A 16,433-nucleotide genomic window follows, 5' to 3' on the forward strand; every position below is an offset into this window, starting at 1 on the left:
GCTTTGTGAATACTGGGAATGTTCTGTGTTTTGCTCAGGATAGGATTTGCACAAGTGAGTTTTCCTTGGAAAAATTAATCAAGTTGTATGCTTTACATCTAGGGATGTTATGCGTATGTCTGTTATACTTTAATGGAAAGCAAAATAAATTAACCATGGAATAAAAATTCTAGGGAAGTGGTCAATGTAGTAAAAGAAAGTAGAACTGTTGTTTGGCCTCTTGTGGGAGTAACTCACCTACAGATAGTGTCTTTTAAAGGTGAGAAAATGTAACAAAGAAAATTCAGTTGGCATAACAAGGTGTAAGAAAAGGGGGAAAGAAAATTAAAAAGCATAATACACATAAAACAAACACACAAAAAGGAATGAACAACTCTAAGATCAGTCATCACAATAGATGTGATTGGGTTAAACTTGTTAATTGAAAAATAAAAGACCCTTGTTGGATAAAAATATAAACTCCAGCTGTATACTCTTTTTGGGAAACATATCTAAAAGAAACAATCCAGGAAAAATGAAATTGAAGGAATGAAAATGCTAATAAAACAAAGAAAAATGGTAATATTAAATTCAGATGAAATGGAATTCAAGGCCAAAGCATTTATAATAAAAGCATATTGAAAAGGGGAACAATCTGCAGGGTAACTAATGATCATTTTTTATTGTCCTTAAAGCATAGCTTCAAAATACTTGGAGAAGAAAACTGATAGAATTACAAGTAGAACAAACCAAATTCTAACATCTGATTGGGGAATTTTGACAAAACTCTCATAGAATTTACCTAAAATGCCAAATGAGCTTGAGCTAATCACACACACACACACACACACACGCACACACACACACACACGCACACACACACACACACCGTTCTGCTCAACTAACAGAGATTATACTTTTCTTTGAATTACAAATGGAATATTCTGAAAAATTGTATCTAAGGCCATAAAGGAAATCTTAATAAATTCTAAAAATATGCTATTATTTAGGCGATGGTCTCTGATTGAAATGAAATAAATTAGAAGTTAACAAAGACGTTTTAATAGCTCTTGAATTAAAGGGAAAATAAAAATTTGTAATGTACAAACTATCTATGTCTGAATAGCAGCAGGTCCCCATCACAAAATTTGTGTTTTTCTGCCCAGCCGACACTCAAAGGAAAAGTATGGCTTACATGCATGCATTCATTAGAAAACAACCAAAAAAAGGTGGACAATGAATGAACTAAACTTTCAACTCAGGAAACTATTTTCTTTTAAAAATTTTAAAATTCCTAGACTGTAGGGTGATTGAATTAACACTAAACAATAAATTAATAAAATTTGAACAAAAACAGTGCAGTTGATCAATGAAATACATGGTCCAAGAGACAACAGAGGACAGTTTGGGAAAACAAAGTATATGCTGATCTCTGTCATAAATGCAGATGCAAAACTCCTAAATAAAATCCCATACAAGGGCAGCCTGGGTGGCTCAGTGGTTTAGCATCACCTTCTGACCGGGGCCTGATCCTGGAGACCTGGGATTAAGTCCCACGTACGGCAACCTGCACAGAGCCTGCTTCTCCCTTTGCTTGTGTCTTTGCCTCTCTCTCTCTGTGTCTCTCATTAACAAATAAAACCTTAAAAAAAAATCCCATACAAGGTGGAAACATGGAGGGCCACATAGAGGGCTCAGCGTTGCCCAGCAAGGTCACTCAGGCTGAGTCATTTTGTGTTCTTGTTAGTCTGAATTTACTTCTCCTGACCCCTCCCTCTCTCACTGTGTGCACCCATCTACCTATTTTTTGTCTTATCTGGATGTACCTCTTCTAAATATGCTTATTTGTGAATCTCTAGATCTTTCTTTTCTTTTTCCTTTAGTTTTACGTGTTTTGTTTCTTTTGTGTGTATGTGTGTCTACGTTGTTTCTGTGAAAAGTATCTTTTCCCACTTCTGTGTTTATGTTTTTTCTTCTCTATTTCTCTCCCTTAATTGTTAAAAATATAAAAAATAAGTAAATGTTATGATTTTATTAATTGAATGTGTTCCTTGTTTTAAATTTGAAATTAGACCATTTTGGGGCAGCTTGGGTGGCTCTTTTTAATCTTAAAAAAATAAAATAAATTAGACCATTTTTGTAGTATTATCTTTTAAAATTAAATTGATTGAGTTCTTGATTTTTTAAAATTTAGCAAATTCAATCCGTCTATTAAAAGACATCTCTGGAATTCAAGTGTGTGTTAAATTTTTTAAAAATATTTTATTTATTTATTAATGAGAGACACAGAGGAGGCAGAGACACAGGCAGAGGGAGAAGCAGGGTCCACCCAGGGAGCCCGATGTAAGACTCAATCCCAGGACTCCAGGATCACACCTTGGGTGGAAGGGAGGTGCTCAACCACTGAGCCACCCAGGTGTCCCTTGTGTTAAACTTTAGAAAAAAATCTGCCAATTTAAATCACTGCTTTACTGGAGTACAAGAAAAACCACATAATTGTTTTCATAGAGAACAAAAACAGTTTTGAAAATATTCCACATACATACTTTCATGATAAAAAAACCCCACAAAGCTTCTAGCAAATTAGGTTCTTTTGTAATATGATAAAGGGCATTAAAACTCTACAGTAATCATACTTGATAACAAAATAAAAAAGAAACAGTATTACTCTTTTTGCACTATTCAACCTTTTTATTGGAGATGCTAGCTAATACTATAATACAAGGGGAAAATGCTATTAACATTGGGAGAAAAAGAACAAAACCAAGATTATGTACAGACCAAATGATCACCTCCCTAGAAAATTCTCAAGAGAATCAATTGACAAACGAATAAGAGAGTTAAGCAGTATAGCCAGATATAAGATCAGCACAGAAAAATCGATAGCTTAATTACATACTAGCAAAAACCAATTAGAAAATGAAATGAGAAATGAACCCATTCTTAGAAACAACAGTCTATAAAATATCTAGAAACAAACTTAATGTCTACAAACTGTATAAAGAAAGTGACCAAAGTTTACTGAATGTCCTTCAATAAGAGTTAGTTATATCAGTTCTCCCATAAATTAATCTATAAATTCAATAGCATCTCAATAAAAATCTCAGTAAGATGATTAATGGCATAAGATGGTTTCTTTCCCTTGGAAGGAAAATTTCCAGAGGTAGTCAGGAAAGTTTGAAAAAAGAAAAACAACAAGGGATAATTTCCCTTGTCAGATATCCAAATATCTTATAAAGTTATAGCAATTAAATCAGTGGTAGATTCTTTATAAATAGCCAATGGATACAGAGACAAATCTAGACACATATTGTGTACATATGGAAAAAATAGTTTACTATGAAGTTGACTTTTTAAATATAGTGGTGTGGGGTGCCTGGGTGGCTCAGTCAGTCCAATGTTCTCCTGATTTCAGCTCAAGCCCATGATCTCAGGGTCATGGGATGGAGCTCCACATCAGGCTCTGTGCTCAGTGGGGGGTCTGCTTGAGATTCTTTCTCACCCTCTCCCAGTACCCCTCCCCCACTGTGTGTGCATGCATTCTCTCTCTCTCTCTCTCTCTCTCTCTCAAATTAAGTAAATCTTTTTAAAAAATAAATAAAAGCAACTTTAGTGGTGAAACAATGAAATATTGAATAAATGATAAGGGGAGAGCAATTAGCTAACTACATGGGAAAAAATCCTATATAGCATAATCCCATAGCATAATAAAAATAAATTATTAATGGTTTTAAAAGGTCAACATAAAACAAAACAGTTTACAATCTTAGTAGGAGATAATTCCCTTCTAATACATAAAATCAACAAACCAGAAAAGGGCATGACTTAGAGATTTGACTGAACACAAAATCCAGTTTGTCAAAAATAGCATAAAAGTAAAAGACAAGTGGTAGGCTGGGAGAAAATAGTTAAAACATCTGGAAAAAAAAAAGAGTAACACCTAGAGCATATACAGAGCTCCTATAAATCAATCATAAAAGGACCCAAACAAAACAAATAAGGTGGACAGAGGACATGAAAAAGTAATTCACAGATAAAAGAAATATCAATGACCAAAAAACAAATGTAAAGATGCTTTAGATATAATATTTAGGGAATTGTAACCAAAATTAAAACAATTTGGGTGATATGTGCCTGGGTGGCACAGTGAGTTAAGAGTCAGACTCTTGATTTTGGCTCTGGTCGTGGTCTCAGGGTCATAGGATTGAGCGCTGTGTTGGGCTCCACGCTTAGCATGTAGTCTGCTGGAGACTCTCTCTCCTTCTCCCTGCCCCTCCTGCCTATATGCTCTCTCTCTCTCGAATAAACAGATAAATCTTAAAAAAAAAAAACAAAAACAAAAACACCACTTTTTTCTCCATCACACTGGCAAAAATTAAACGGTAACACCTGCATTGGCAAAGGTGTGGGGAAAGGAGCATTCTCATACGTTGATGGTAGATAGAAGTGTTGATACAGACTTAGTGGCATCTGTGGCTTGCATCTACAGTTCCATTTTTAAGAATCTATTCTTTAGAAATCTTGCACAGGGGCACAAGGACACTCCTACGAAATGGTTCATTGTTGTGTGGTTTGTATTAGTCATGAAGATCCATCACAAGGGTGGGGAGGAGGGCATTAGTGGGTGGTGTGTCCAGTGAGTGGACAGCCACCACCAAGCCAGGATCTGCTTCCCCAGACAAGTGTGAAATCAGGAGGCCATTGCCCCCAGGGCTCCTAAAGGGCACTGTGTCCTCCCACGATTATTGCTGTGTGCTGTGGATGGCTTGGTTCCCTCCTGACCAGAGTTGTCATGTCTGAAGTGGGAACAATAACAATAATAATACTTACCACATCGATTGTTTGAGGATTAAACCAGACCACATCCAAACATTCCCCGAACTTCTTCCTATCTCCATCAGAAAGACTCGGAGATGGCCTGTCTGGTCAGGTAGCTCCGTGGAGATGAGCATGAGAGGAGAGCTCATGCCGGCTCAGCTGCTCCTCGTTAGAAACACTGGAGAAAAACACTTACCACTCCTCACCCTTTGGAATTGCTATTATCGTGACAGTGACAAATAGCATCAGGAGTCCAGTGGGAGGCTTGCTCCCACTTCTAGGTCCCCCCAGCAAGATTAGACAGGTGCCAACTGGGCATCCTGGCTCACATGCCTTTCTCAGGTCCCACTGTCTCCTGGTCCTCCCTGGTGCTCTGTCCAACATAACCCCTCTCCATCTTCTGCAGACCATTGCTCCCAAGACCCTTCCTTATCTCCCTGGGGGCTCCAAGGCCCTCTGGGCCCCAGCCCTACTGCAACATCACCACCTGCATGATACTATATTTGCAAGTCACTCTGCCACTCAGCAAATATTGATAATTCCTGTTGCATTTGAGACTGGCATGCATTGGATGTAGATTTTAATTCCAAAGATGGAATTAAATTTTTGGAATTTTTTAATTCCAAAAAGCACAAAATTGTGCAAGCCACTTGGGGGGTGGGTAGTATTCGGCAGCCTGTCTTGAAGCTTTGTTTGCAATGCAAACACAAGTTTTCTACTTTTGTTTAGCATGGCTGAGAAGAGGTGACAGAGATTTTTGGGAGGGAGGGTAAAGCTCCCCCAGCCACACTCTGGTGTGGCCCCTGCTCTAAGCAGGACTTAGTAATAGGCTTGAATGCAGAGAAGGTGACCTCCTCCATGCTCCTCACGCTGCTCTGAAGGAGGCAGCTTAGAGCTCCTGGGGACACAGGGGTGGGCCCCTCCCCAGCTAATTAATGCAAAAGCCTGGAAAACCATTTTGCCAAATAGGCAACTAGGATTACCACTGAGCTCTCCAAGATTCGTGTCAATTTGTACCTCTTGTTACTTCCTTAAACCTTGTGTGTGCATTTTAACAAATTCATCATAAACCGTGAACTGTAAGAGTCCCATGGCGGGGAGGGGTATGGCTCTGTGACTTTGCATTTGAGCTGCAGAGATGGAAGGAAACACCAATGGGGCCAGGAGCTGGAGGGCAGCTCCTCCCAGGCTGGGTGCCAGGATGGCTTCCCTATCAGGGCTGGTAGCCAGGGCTAGCAGGGTGCCAAACATCCTGGAGCAGTAGCCTTTCTTTCCCTTCCCCATGCCCTCACGTCTTCCTGGGCCTCAGACCCTGACTGCCACTGTCACATGGGCTGATAAACAGGCTGCCTTCATCCCAGTTCCTAAATCCCACATCTAAGGACTAGATAGGCCACACTCCCAGGGGTAGTATGCCAAGTCTAAGTGCAATCCTAGAAAGGGCCATGTCTTCTGAGATATTTGAACCACAGCTCAAATCCTCTCTCTTCCCCCTTCTACCTGTGTGACCTCAGGCAAGTCACAGCTCTTATCTGAGCCTCCTTTGGCAATTTCTGGGAATGATGAATAGCATAATAATAACTACTGATAATTGAGTGTTTCCTCTTTGCCAGGTACTGTTGTGTGTTCATTATATGTATTAACTCACACAATCCCTCATCAACCCTGTAGGGAGATTCTGTGCTTATCCCTGTTTTACAGATGGGTAAACTGTGGCATGGAGAGGTGACATCACTTACTGATCACACAGGTAGCTGGGATTAAAAGACAGATCTTTACCCTTAATCATTCACTTTCTCACCTCTCTAATCGTGAAGCAACTCACACACAGTAGGGAAGCTCATTTTTTGTTCATTCATTCATTCATTCATTCACTCACTCAAGGATTTCTTGAGTACCTACCCTGTGCCAGGCCCTGTGCTAAGTGCTGGAATTCAGTGATGAACGAAGCAGAGGCAGTCCCTCTTCTCGAAAGCTTCTATCTTAGGAGCTCTGTGTGTGTGTATGTTTGTGTGTGTGTGTGTGTGTGTGTGCGCTGATACAGGCGTGCACATGCCCAAACAGTGTGGTAGTATTGGCTAGAAACCAACCATAAACAAATAAGCAACAAAGACCCAGACAGTGATCTTTTTTTTCAGAAAGGAAGAAAATAAAATACAGGAGTGTGAGGTGGGAAGATGTGGCCTGGCTGGGGAGGTTGACTTCTGCAGAGGCTGCTTTTAGGCAACAGGCTTGAGCAATGGGAGCCTCAGTCAGGTAGAAGGGCCCACAGAGACCGCTGGCTGAATGCAAACAGGCTCTTTAGGCAACCCACCTCAGAATAGCCGTAGGCCCCAGCTGACCAATGGGCCACTTGCAACCTGGCACAGGTACCAAAACCCAAAAATTCCATGGGAACCCATGCCTCCTCACTCCTCCCCATAACTATAGTGCCCTATACCCTTACTGCTTCCTGGAAGACAGTCTATCGCTTGCTGTCCTGCCCACTGCTCCCTTTCAGTGTATTCAATAAACTTCCATCTCTTTGTTCTGCCTCAGTTGGATTCTTTTACCACCTGTGCTGCAGGCCTCCACCTGACTGGGTCACCTGGTAACACCAGAGGAAGAGCAAAAGGGGGGCATTCCTGGCCTGAGTGGCAGCAAGGGCAGGTCCAAGCGGGCAGGTCCCTGAGCACACTGTGGCTCTGGTTCCCAGCACTTGCCCAGCTCCAGTCCACCTGCCTTGCCCAGCATCCATGAGCTGTGGCAGTGCTCTAGACCACTCTGTAGCCCAGACTTTGTGAGCTTTTGATTGGCTCTGGTCGCCCACACCCCAAGCTGCTTGTGGCATGCTGGAGCTCATCAGGCTCCAATCAGATGCCTCCTGGAGCACGGCCAGAGACTGTGCTTGAAACAGGCCAGGAAGCCCAACCTCCACCTGGTACTGGCCCTGCCTTTTAAATTACAGTTGTGCATGAGTGTGTATGTGTGATATGTATAAAGGGAGACTAATTAGAAAAGAAATGGCAATCTGGCCAAGCAGTTTTCGAGACCTTTGTGAGTTCTGTGGCCCACCTCACTTTGTTGAGTCAACTTCTCTCTTTGCACTGAAATCCTTGGCCATCTATGGTCCTTGTCTCCCCACTCTCATCAGTTCTGCTCAGGAGGGGGGTGACCTTCCTGCAGCATGACTGCTGGGTTGTAGAGAATCCAGGCTCCAGGGAGCCTGATTCTGCCTGGCCCAGCTGGCTGTTCTGCTCGCTAAGCAGCCTTTCACAGGGCTGAACAGCTAAATCCAGGGTAGAAGCTGAAGCTGAAAACTCAGAGAAGTAGAATAGTAAATTAGAGCCGGGAAGCTGATCCTGACTTTCTGCTTGATCCACTTATGTGTTTCAGCTGATTCATTCCATCTGGAGGCTTTGTTTTGCACCAGGAGCTTCCTGGATTTTGGGAGAGCCAGTGGGGACCCAAGCCCAAGCAAGTGAGGGCCTGGGAACAATGGATGGAGCAGCTTCATTGTCTGGGTTTGCTCCCTTCCTTTCCCTGGTCACACACAAATATGCTCACACTCATTCACAGTGATGTACCACACAACACACATTGCCCTGTACACCTGGGAGCCCCATGACAATCCAGTCCTGGCAGGAAACAGATGGCTGCTTAAATGGGGCACTTGAAGAGGCTTCAATAAAGGAATATTTATGAAGCTATGGGTGGGGTTATGGTTTTGGCAGGTGATGTGTCCAGCCCAGGAAATGATCCTGCTGGGCTAAAGCAGTAATGGCCATCCCGTCTCCTCTGCCAGGGCCTGGTTTACAGTGGGGTGTGATCCATGACTGGCCAATGCGACTCTAGGAGAAGATTGCCAATAGCTTCTGAGAAAGATTTCCCTTGAGCTAAGAGGGAGAGAGTCCTTCTTCCAGCCAACTGTGGTGGCTGGAAGATGCCTGGAACTGAGGCTTATGAGATCTTGACACGTGGGGACAGACAGACATCATCAACATGCTGAGCAGAGAGAAGGGAAGAGCCTTAATCATTGGTGGATCCAGACCCTTACTACTAAGTCCCCACAGAGAAGCACATGCTCCATGCAGGCAGGCCGATCACAAAGATAGAAGAGGACGAAACCAACAAGCATCACATGCCAAATTCCTGCTCAAAATTCAACCCATCATAGATGGACCAAGAGTGTCATGCTAATGAGTGTCTTTCCTGTGGAGACATGGCGCTGGGAAAAGGAGGTTCCCCTGACCAACGCTGTCAAGGGGTCAGGCAGGAATCAGGATGGTGCAGATCTCCCCAAAATTCAGATGGTAGTAGAGATCGAGTAGTGCTCTCTGTATTTTGAACAGGTTGTATTTCAGGGAGGGGCCTCATCATCAACCATTTCCAGGGCTACTCCAAAGACATCCTTCATTTTGGGGTCAAAGAGAGCTTCCCGAAGCACAGCTCGGACCAGATCCCACCCCAGCTCCAAAAATCAAGAGTTCTCTACTGACCACGGCCTCAAGGGTTGAACTATATACTTGGCACTCAGGCTTCCATCCTCGTGATTCAACCAAACTTTCCCCACCATGTCCTATTCCCTGGGCACTGTCACATTCTTCCCTATGTCCACCATTGGCCAACCATTCTCTAAGAGACGCATTCTTAATAACGGTTCCAGGGTGAATCTGGGGGAGGTCCATCTAGTCTGCTTGGAGCCAGACCTAAACACTTTTGCCTAAAACTACCTAATCTAGTTGAAAAGCACTAATGACCAAGGCAAACCTCTTATTGAAGATTACACAGAGATGGAGGAGAGGGTTCTATCACATAGCACAGACCAAAATCTATTCATCTGCCACTCTAAACCATAACCACCTTCCCCAAATTTCCTCTTCCTATAGGATGTCCCTCGTTTCCCCTTCCTTCATGCCAAACCACCCTACCTCCTTGAACCGAGCTGGCCCTGCCCCTACTCCTACCTCCACCTCTCAAAACCCACCCAGCTCAAAATCTTCTCAACCAAGTCCTCAGCAGCCAGCCTAAACAGGCTCTGTGGTACACATGCCACCAAATCCAGGTGCTTCTCATTCTTCAGACCTATGGGGGAGGGGATGGTGGGTATGAGGGGCTCAAGTCATGCATAAGAAGTCTGAGGTTCAGAAAGGCAAAGAGTCACAGAAATCTGGGAGGTGCTGCCCCACCAGTAGCACCCTGCTCCTTCAATGAGTCCTCTTGGTGGCTCCAAGACCGTGGGGCCGCCCAGTCCTCTGGGGAACACCTCCTTCAGGCCTGCGTGTGAGCCTCCTTAACTCCCACTGCTTTCTCACCGGGGCTCCGTTCTTCATCAGCGATTTCCAAACTTCAGCCCCAGGCCCCAGGAAATGAAGAAAGAAGAGCAGCCAAAACAACTTGCCTTCAAAGGTATATACATGTCAGCATCGCTGAGTGATTATTTCAGCACCCAGGAAACACCTTCTTAAGGCAGACTATCTACGGAATATGGTTACTGTACCGCAGCAGATGTACGCTGTTACTATGATCCACCTATTCACAAAATGGGCTGTGTGATTTTGTCTCAGTGTGGTATTTTAGCATCTGAAATTGGTCACTTATTATCAGTCATTTCTCTTACGTGGACCTTCCCAGAAAACACTAAGTGACCAACATGGTGTTCATTCATCAGCTGTGCTTACAGAGCACTCTCTCCACCCTCCTCCTCAGAGAAGACAGCACTTCCCAAGCCATCACAGGTCTGAAGGGGCCCACGTGCCTGAGTGGCCAGTGGGATGTGAATGAAAGTGAGGAGTCACCGAGGCAGGGAAAGCAGTGGTCCACTTCTCCAGTCTCTGAGGCCCACTCTCTTTTTTCTTTTTTTCCCCAGTCTTATTGAGAAATAATTGATATATGTGACTACAGAAGTTGAAGGCATATAGCATGATGGTTTGATTTACATACATTGTGAAATAATTACTATAATAGGTTCGGCTAACATCCATTTTCTCATACAGTTACAATAATAAATAAAGAAAGAAAAATAAAAGAAAAAATTTCTCCTTGTGATGAGAACTCTTAGGGTTTACTCTCTGAAAGACTTTCCTGTGCTATACAGTAATGTTAGTTAGCTGTAGGCATCACACTGTAAATGACATCCTTGGGACTTATTTATTTTAAAACTGGAAGTTTGTAGGTTTTCACCACCTTCTCCAATCCCCTCTCCTCCACCCTCCATCTCTGCTGACCACAACTCTGATCTCTTTTTCTATGAGTTTTTTTTAAAGATTCTCCCTATAAGTGAGAATATACAGAATTTGTCTTTCTCTGTCTGACTTATTGCACTTAGCATAATACCTTCAAGTTCCATCCATGTTGTTGTAAATGGTAGGATTTTCCCATTTTTTAATGGCTGAATAATATTCCATTGTGTGTGTGTGTGTATATATATAATATATATATATATATTATATATATATAATGACTTCTTTACCTATTCATCTGTTGATGGACACCTAGATTGTTTTCATCTCTTGGCTATAGTAAATATTGCTGCAGATATTTTTTCAAGTTAGTGTTTTCATTACCTTTGGGTATATTCCTAGAAGTGGAAATGCTGACCTCTTTGACCTCAGCTGCAGCGACTTCTTGCTAGACACGTCTCCAAGGCAAGAGAAAAAAAAGCAAAAATGACCTATTGGGAGTTCATCAAGATAAAAAGCTTTTGCACAGCAAAGGAAACCGTCAACAAAACTAAAAGGCAACCTACAGAATGGGAGAAGATATGTCTTATCAGATAAAGAGCTGGTATCCAAAATCTATAAAGAATTTATCAAACTCAACACCCCAAACCCAAAAAATCTAGTTAAGAAATAGGCAGAAAACAGGAACAGACATTTCGCCAAAGAAGGCATATAAATGGCCAACAGACCCATGGAAAAATGCTCAACATCACTCGGCATCAGGGAAATACAAATCAAAATCACAATGAGATACCACCTCACACTGGTCAGAATGGCTAAAATTAACAAGTTGGGGAACAACAGATGTTGGCAAGGATGCAGAGAGAGGGGAACCTTCTTACACTGTTGGTAGGAATGCAAACTGGTGCAGCCACTCTGGAAAACAGTATGGAGGTTCCTCAAGAAGTTAAAAATAGAACTACCCTGCAACTCAGCAATTGCTCTACTAGGTGTTTATCCAAAGGATACAAACATAGTGACTCGAAGGGGCACCTGCACTCCAATGTTTATAGCAGCAATGTCCAAAATATAGCAAAACTATGGAAAGAGCCCAGATGTCCAAAGACAGGTGAATGAATAAAGAATAAGGCTGTTCATATATATATATATATATACACACATATACACATACATATATATAGATGAAGAAAGGTATATATATATTTATATATACCTATATATAAATATATATAAAATGAAGGTATATATATATATATATAAATATATAATGAAATATTATTCAGCCATCAAAAGAATGAAATCTTGCCATTTGCAACGATGTGGATGGAACTACAGGATATTATGCTAAGCAAAATAAGTCAGTCAGAGGAAGACAAATATCATATGATTTCACTCATGTGGAATTTAAGAAACTAAACAGACGAATATAGGGGAAGGGAAGGAAAAATAAAATAAGATGAAAATAGAGACAGAGGCAAACCATAAAAAATGTTTGACTCTAGGAAACAAACTGAGGGTTACTGGAGGGGAGATGGGTGAGGGGATGGGGTAACTGGGTGATGGGTACTAAGGGGGGCAAATGATGGGTGTTATATGCAAATGATGGATCACTAAATTCTACCCCTGAAACCAATAGTACAGTATATGTTAACTAAATTCAATTTAAATAAAGAATTAGGAAAAAAAGTGGAAATGCTGGATCATATGGTAATTCTATTTTTAATTTTTTGAAAATCCTCCATACTATTTTCTATAGCGGCTGAACCTATTTATATTCCTACCCACAGTGCACATGGGTTTCCCTTCTCAGCATCCTCACCAGCATTTGTTAACTGCTTGTCTTTTGGGTGATGGCCATGAGGTAATATCTCATTGTGGTTTAGATTTGCATTTCCTTAACGACTAGTGATGTTGAGATTCTTTTCATGTATCTGTTTACCTTTTCTATATCTTCCTTGGAGAAGTATCTATTCAGGTATTTTGCCCATTTTTAAATATTTTTTAAAAAATATTTATTTATTTATTTATTTATGATAGTCACAGAGAGAGAGAGAGGCAGAGACACAGGCAGAGGGAGAAGCAGGCTCCATGCACCGGGAGCCCGACGTGGGATTCGATCCCAGGGTTCCCAGGATCGCGCCCTGGGCCAAAGGCAGGCGCCAAACCGCTGCACCACCCAGGGATCCCTTTGCCCATTTTTAAATTGGGTTATTTGGTTTCTTTGCTTTCGAGTCGTAAATAAGGCCCAATCTTGCCTTGCTAAGTTGACTAAAGCCCTGCTGAGTTGACCAAAGAAGCCAGTGTTCCAGATTGGCGTGGTTAAAGCATAGTGGAGCCTCTGACAGTCAGGATTGCCGAGTCCCGCACACCTACATTTTGCGCAGATGAGATGTGAAACATTATGGTGTTAACTCTCCCAAAATATTTTAGACTTTTTTTTTTAATTTTTATTTATTTATGATAGTCACACACAGAGAGAGAGAGAGAGAGAGAGGCAGAGACACAGGCAGAGGGAGAAGCAGGCTCCATGCACCGGGAGCCCGACGTGGGATTCGATCCCGGGTCTCCAGGATCACGCCCTGGGCCAAAGGCAGGTGCCAACCGCTGTGCCACCAGGGATCCCTATTTTAGACTTTTATTGAGGTATAATTTATATGTTATAAAATGCCTAGGTGTTAAGTTTACAGCTTGATGAGTCTTGATAAATGTATGTGTCATGTAGCCAATACCCTTAAATTTTGTTATCCTGTCAATTTCCATTCTCTTTCCCAGATAACAATGTTTTATAGTTCTCAGGGTACAAGTTTTGCACTTCTTTGGTTAAATTTATTGCTAAGTGTTTTATTCCTTTTGATGCTATCATAAGTGAAATCTCCTTAATTTCATTTTTGGATTGTTCATTGTGAGTGTTTATAAATAAGAACTGATTTTCGTATATTGACCTTCTATTCAACCTTGCTGAACTTGCTTATTAGCTCTGTTGAGTGTGTGTGTATGTGTGTGTATTCCTTAGGAATTTCTATATATAAGACCATGTCGTCTGCAAATAGAGATACTTCTTTTCCAATCTAGATGACTTTTATTTCATTTTCTTATCTTTTTGCCTTGGTTAGACCCTCCAGTGCTATACTGAGTAGAAGTGATGAAAGCAGACATCCTTGTCTTTTTTCTTGAGCTTATGGAAAAAGCTTCCTTTTGGCTTTTAACATGGACAAAGCAAATTACTTTTCCTACTTTTCCTCTTGATTGCCTCTGGAGAACCCAATCTAAGAGAAGCTAGCTCACACAAGACCCTCTCCAACACACCCTCTACACTAGCTGTCAAGGCATTAATTCCAAAACCAAAATCTTTCGATACAAATTGCTATCACTGACTTAACTCACTAAAGGCTGAGCTCTGGGTAAGCATTCTGTGCAATGTTCCTCATCACTCATATCTATCAGAAAACTTAGTGCAAAGATACTCAATAACATGGCTGGGGCAAAGGTCTAGATAGAGGCAGACTTCAACCTTGTACTCATCTCACATGATCATATCTCACTGCTCTCCTCGGGCCCTGTGCTGTTCTCCAGGTACCACATTGCTCAAGTGCCTCCTTGGCTAGAGTGAGATCACAGGGTCATCTCCAGATGAAGTCACAGTCAAGAAAGCCTGAGGAGGGAAGTATTTTTTCCCAAGTGCAGAATTTAATTTTCTTTCCTTCTTACTTATTATCCTGGAAAATCCAAATCATAGAAAGATTAAAAGAATAATATAATGGACTCTAATACATATTTCACCTGGATTCACCTATCATGAATTTTTTTTCTTAAACATTTGAATGCAAATTGCATAAATATGACACTCCACTCCCAAACACTTCAGCATGCATCTCCCAAGAACAAGAAAATAAGCATTAATTTGATAATATCACCTAGGACCTTGTTCCATATCTAAAACTTTCCCAATCATACCACGTCTTTGCTGTCGTTTTCACTTTTGTCATTTTTATCCAGGATCTCATCAAGATTCTCAGATGCAGTTCATTGTTCTGCTTCTTTCATCTCTTTTAAGCTACCTTTTCTTTGTTTTGTTTTTCGTGACGTTGACCTTTTGGAAGAGTCCAGGACAGTTGTTTTGCAAGAGGTTTCACATCGTGGATTTGCTTGATTATTGTTTTCTTGCGATTAGATTCAGGTCACACATTTTTGACAACAATACCCCACAGGATCTTTGTGTGTTCCTTATTGCATCACATGGGGACAGACATGAAGTCAGGTTGTCCTCCTCTTGGTATGCTAAATGTGACCAGATGGTTAAGGCAGTGACTCTCAGGTCTCATCATTGTGATACAGCTTTCCCTTTGTAATAATTAAGAAATCTCTGGTGAAACTTGCAGGTTACCTGAGTATCTTGTTCTCCAACCACTTTCACTCATTGGCGTTAGTATCCATTGATGAGTTTTGCCTGATTCAGTTAATTTACTGAGTCTTGCAAAATGGTGATTTTTAAATCTTACATTGATTTGCTGGCATTCTTTTTGTAAAACTTTCCCCTGCCCCTGCTCCCCTCCCTTTTAACACATGGACTGTTGGATTTAAGTTCAAATTGCTATAAGCTCAAATTGTCAAATTGTTATAAAGCTCAGATTTTTCAAAGGTTGGCCAGTGCGGGGCAAATTTTTCTAACCAGGTCTCTTTTGGGAGACCTTCAAAAATATGTGGAGCATGTAGTGGATGCTTAAAGTTCCCCACCCAGGTTTTTTTACCAAATTTTTCTAACCAGGCACATTGTTGCACAGAAAGAAATTGGGTCTCTGTTGTAAGGAAGGATAGGGTGGGTACTGAGCAGCATCTAGTGGGCCTGTTAAAATACCCCCCCCCCCCCCCCCCCCCCGCAGAGCTACACTTTCCTGAGCCTCACAGTGGGGCAGTAACTCTGGATGATTTCCAGGACTAGATGAATTAATCCTGGATTAACCGCCCACAAGGTGCTCCTGTCATAGAACCAGGCACCAAGAAAGCCTTCAAAAAATATAAATCACCCCTCCATTCTTTTCCTTTGCATCCCTGTGCTATTGTCTTTATTCAAACTCTCATCCTACTTTGGATTTATAATGTCATGTTATCTTCCCCCATTTGCTTGTCAGTTTTCTCAACTGTGAAACAGGAGTACATAACTTATTGGGTTGTCATGAGACTTAGCTTGGCTGCTGACACCATAACCCCCACTCCAGGTCTTGTGCAATTCTGATTCTCTCCTGGGATGTTGCACACAGTGGCGGCGGGGGAGGCCACATACAGTCTCAAGCTCAGGCATGTGGTTCTGACTCTCATTTTGCAGAATGAGTTCAGTGTGTTATTTCACCATCTGACCCAGAAGTGAAATCCATTCCTTTCTCAACTTTTCACAAGCCTCCCTCCACAGCCATAGGTGTTTGAGTGTTTGGGAGACCTTCAAAAATATGTGGAGCATGTAGTGGATGCTTAAAGTTC

This window comes from Canis lupus, chromosome 20 (genome assembly GCF_011100685.1).
Source record: "Canis lupus familiaris isolate Mischka breed German Shepherd chromosome 20, alternate assembly UU_Cfam_GSD_1.0, whole genome shotgun sequence".
NCBI classification, from domain to species: domain Eukaryota; kingdom Metazoa; phylum Chordata; class Mammalia; order Carnivora; family Canidae; genus Canis; species Canis lupus.